Source organism: Arvicanthis niloticus, chromosome 2, assembly GCF_011762505.2.
Source record: "Arvicanthis niloticus isolate mArvNil1 chromosome 2, mArvNil1.pat.X, whole genome shotgun sequence".
In the NCBI taxonomy this organism is placed as follows: Eukaryota; Metazoa; Chordata; class Mammalia; order Rodentia; family Muridae; genus Arvicanthis; species Arvicanthis niloticus.
Window position 1 is genome coordinate 141,818,087 of NC_047659.1, and position 5,047 is coordinate 141,823,133.

The following is a 5,047-nucleotide window of genomic DNA, read 5'->3' on the forward strand; positions in this document are numbered from 1 at the left end:
CCTAGGGTAGAGATGGGATGCTTTGGGGAGAGATGGGAGTGTCTTTGCCTGAAGATAGAACTTTCTTTGTTCATTTCTTCTCAAAATGCTCGCAGAGCCTTACTGGGCTCTGGGCTCCAGAGGGGACAGCAAAGGACCAATGTCTTTAAATGGGGATTTTACATTTTGGACAAAACTCTTCGACTGGCAGGAACATAGATTAACAAGTATGAAAACTCCAAGTCGTGACCTGTGGCTTGTTGAAGTGGCTCACTGTTCAGTACACTCGATGTGTGAGTGTGGTGATGTCTGAGTTCAAGTCTCCAGCATATCTAATAAATACCAGACAGGCATGACAGGGATGCAGACAACAGAAAAGTCAGAATATGCCCAGAAGGACCACGGAAGGGAGTCATCTTAGATCAGTGGCTGAGAAAAGCCTCTCTAAAGACAAGAATCTGACCCCCAAGTAAGCTGAGGATGGGGTGAACTAAGCAATCATCTGAGGTCTGGGCAGAGGCAACAGCAAAGGCTCCAAGACAGACAAAGCCTTGGAATACTCCCTTCACCAGGAGGCCAGTTGTCCACCGAAGGCTTGGGAGGGAGGACAGTAGGGGGAGGTTACAGGGCAGAGATCATGATATGTAATGCTCAAGGCTACTACTGTGAGCATGATGCCTCCATTAGAAGGGAGTTCACTGGCCCAGACTGTGCCTCTAGTATTTGGGAGATTGAGTCCCAATAACTGAAAGTTCAAGGCCAGCCCGGGCTACAATAAGACCCTGTCTCAAAAAGCAAGCAAAAATGGAGGACTGAGAGGGGGAGAATTTTGACTTGTGTTGTACAAACTTCTGTGGCTCTGGTGGAGACAGACATGAACACCAATGGAGACAAAGATGTCAGGACCCAGGTGTAAGCTGTGGAACACACGGGCAGATCAAGTAGGCAATGAGGGGGAGAGGTAGCCTGGACCACACCCCTAAGCCAGGGGTGGAACAAGAATAGAGCATGTGACTTGTCACTTTGTGATGGTTTGAATGAGGTTGGCCCCATAGGCTCAAATATTTGAGTGACTGATTGTCAGTGGAACTGTTTAGAAAGGATTAGGAGGTGTGGCCTTGCTGGGGAAGGCGTGTCTCTGGGGGTGGGCTTTCAAGTTTCAAAAGCCAGAGCTAGGTTCAGTCTCACTCTCTCTGCCGGCAACTTTCTGATCATATGTAAACTCTCAGCTACTGCCCTAGTGTCACACCTGCTTGCTGCCATGCTCCCCTCCACCCTCTGGAACTGTAAGCAAGCCATCAATTAAATGAATATATATATATATATATATATATATATATATATATATATATATATCTCCTTGGTCATTGTGTCTCTTCACAGAAATAGAACAGTAACTAAGATATTTTCCAAATCTAGATTTCAAAATGGGAGTAGAACACCATCTGCTCAGAATTATAGAGAAGGACACAGCTCCATTCCTGACCTGTTCCCTGTCTCAGGCTCCCGGGAACCCTGACTAGTCAATGTTTCTCCATATTTTGATATATTGTTTAAAGATTAATGCTTAATGTTTAAGACATCATATTAGGGGGACTGTAAAGACGGCTCAGTGGGTAAGTGTGCTTGCTACTGAGTCTGACCACCTGAGGTTAATCTCTATGAACCACATGGTAGAGAGAACCAAGTCCTGTCAAGTCAGTCTCTGGCCAGTTTCCCAACAACACAAAAAACCCAACCAAACAAATAAGTGTAATTTTAAAAAAATCAAAAAGATTACATTTGACTGGATGTGACAGCACACACCCACAATCCTAAGAGTCTGGTGGTAGATGTAGGAATACCAATATCCAAGGGCATCCTCAGCTACATATCAAATTCAAAGCTAGCCTGTGCTACTTGAGACTCTGTAAGTGCACCTCCCCCAATCTCAATCTACACAACAGAATCTTCTTCTTTTCCTTGCTGTTTTTGAGTCTCACTTCTTTTCTTTGATTTTAGACATGGTCTCATGTAGCCCAGGCTGACCCGAAACTCCTTCTCTATGCCAGACTGGCCTTCAATTTGCAGTTCAATTCCCCTGCCTCCACCTCCCCAGTGCTGGAACTGCATGACCTGCATGCCTGTGTTTCCATGACCTGCATGCCTGTGTTTCCACATGGGGTCTCTATGGAACCCACTCAGGTCTCGCCCCCACGCACCTTCTCCTGGGAAAGCACAGGCACTTCCCAAGGTAGTTGCAATGATCCATCTTCATTGTCATATTTTAATTGGACTTAGGGTCACCAAAAGGTGTGTCTGTGAGGCAATTTCCAGAGAGGTTTAACTGAGGAGGGAAATTATCCTTGGGTGTGGACAATGCTCTCCTGGGAGCTGGGGTCCCCAGACTGAATATAAAGGAGAAATTGAGGCAGTCACCAGCATTCATCTCTCTTTGCTTCCTGACTGAGTCCCAAGCACAATGTCGCCCCGCAGACTTGGTCCCAAGTTTCAGAAACACCCCAATTTAGGAAGCCCAGCCCTTGGCCACCCACCACACATCTCTCTTCCTCCTCACAGTACTCTCAGACTGAGGGCCAGGAAGGCAGCTCAGTGGCTGGTGTTCAGGTTTGGTGGATGCAGATGGATCCCCAGCTAGTTCCAAACCAGTAATAAACTACTCAAAGTAAAGAGTGAAGGTGTCTGAGAAGCAGGAGTAGACACCACCCTATGACCACTACACACAAATGTACACACTTGCACCCACACAGGAGAGCACACACACATATACATACCTCACTCACATCCATGTACACATACATACATAACACATACACACACACACATACACACACACCATGCATGCATGTATGCAAAGTCATTTCCTGGCCATATATCTGAAGTTGTCCAGAAATGAACATTTTAGTGACTAAAACTGTGCTGTGACCTGGGTGTGGTGGCACATAGTTTTAATCCCAGCACTTGGGAGGCAGAGGCAGGCAGATTTCTGAGTTCAAGGCCAGCCTGGTATACAGAGTGAGTTCCAGGACAGCCAAGGCTTCACAGAGAAACCCTTTCTCAAACAAACAAACAAACAAACAAACAAACAAAACAAACGCTGGGCTGTCTTTACTCACATCAAGACATCACAAGATGATAGCTTTCATAAGGCCTGGCATTTATAGAGCGCCGGGTTGGCCAAGTACTGTCACAGGGACATGTTCCCAGCACTGCCCTATCAGCTCTGCGCAGAAGAGGAAACTGAGGCCCAGAGAGGTTGTACCTCCTGGAGGCTGCGCAGCCTCTACCCTGGAGACTAGGTTTGCCCCCCCCCCCCCCCCCCCCCCCCCCCCCGTCCTCTGGCTCACAAGCCTGGGTCGCTGTTCATAGAGCAGTGTGCGGCCCATGTTAGAAGATTATATACTTTCCTTGGGACTCACTCAAAAGACTTTTGTTATTAAAAGGGGGAAGCAAGCCCATGTTACATTTTTTATATGTCCTGAGTTGCTGTTCATAGAGGAAGAACGTGCCCGCTCTCACAACCCCCGCCCCACCCCCATCCCACCTCCCTGCATCGGGCTCCCCCACTGCATTCTCTTCCTCTGCCTTTCATTTCCTTTCTGTCCCTGAGTGTCACATAAACCATGATGTGGGGGAGTTCACACAGCAAGGGCTCTGCCCTGCTTCTCCAGCTGTGACAGAGGGTTTCTAGTCACAGGGCTAAACCAAGCTCCTGCACCCATGTGCAGCTGAGCGGCACATGGCTGGCTTCCCTTTGGCCTCACGGGGGGTTGAGTTCAGCCTACCTTCCTTCTATACTGGACTCTGCAAACACACCCCGAGTGTAATAGCAACTCCCAGGGCAGGGGCCAAGCCACCCAGAAGAACTATGGTTCCCTCTACAGTTTGTAGCTCGAGGCCTAGAGGCCGGAGTCAATATTGTCAGCTCCTAAGCTGGGCACAGCTGCTCAGGGTTGTCACTTAGAAGCTGGACTTCCACTGTATGCATTTGATCTTTGAGCAATCCTGCAGGTCATAAAATCCCAGGTACACTCAGATATGCATCGGAAGGCTCGGAGGGGTTCTGGCACTAGATGTCGCCCATACGGCCACCAGAGGGGGAGCCAGGATTCAAACTCAGACCCTCAACCTTCAGAGGGCAGGCATGTTAACTGATGCCATAGCCCCTACATGGGTACCTTAACCATGAGCTCTGTGAAACAGAGGAGAGGTGCATAGACATTGGCCTGTGCATGCTTGGTTTGTCTCATGTCCCCACCTAACGACTCTCCACCCTGGTCACTGGCCTTGGCAAGGATGTTCCTTTGAATGTTTAGAATTGTCCTCCTGGGACAGATGTGTACCAACTCCAACGTGAAAAACATTGTCTATATGTTCTATTGAGGGGGTCCAGGGTAGCGGTGTGTCCAAGAGCTCAAAGTCAGCTCGTCAACTGGCAACCTTTCCCTGCCACTGTGATAGGAGCCAACCTTGCCTACTGACTAAGCAGAGCTCTGAAGCTAGTGTCCTTTGTCCCCAAGAACTGTGCCCTGCCACCCTACCTCCCTGGCTCCAGGCAGACCTCTACACAGGAGGTCAGATTTGGAAGGTGTCAGGATCATGCGCAGCTGTGGAGAAGCACTGAGGGGACAAGGGAGGGACAGGCCTGGAGGCATGCCCCTTCATGTGCAGTCCAGATGCAAGCCAGGGAGCCCCAACCACATCAAAGTGGCTGGAGCGGGCAGGCAGAGAAGTCCCACGGCACAAGGACACAGCCTTATACCCTGTACAGCCAAGGCAAGCTGTGTTCAGAGACAGTGGTCCAGCTTGGGGCTGAGAATGTGGGGACCTCAGGCTGCTGTGTCTTCAAGTTTAGAGGCTGGGATAGGCTGTCTCCTGTAAACCAGGCAGTATGAAGTATCATCCTGTAGGTTCCAGCATGCCCTGGGCCAGAGCCTGGGCTCAAGCTGCCGCCCCACTAAGCAATTCAAACCCTGGGCCTCAGTTTGACCATCATAAAATGAGATTGAGAGGGGCCTGGGCAGATGGCTTAGCCAGTAAAGTTCCTGCCACGCAAGCATGCAGACAG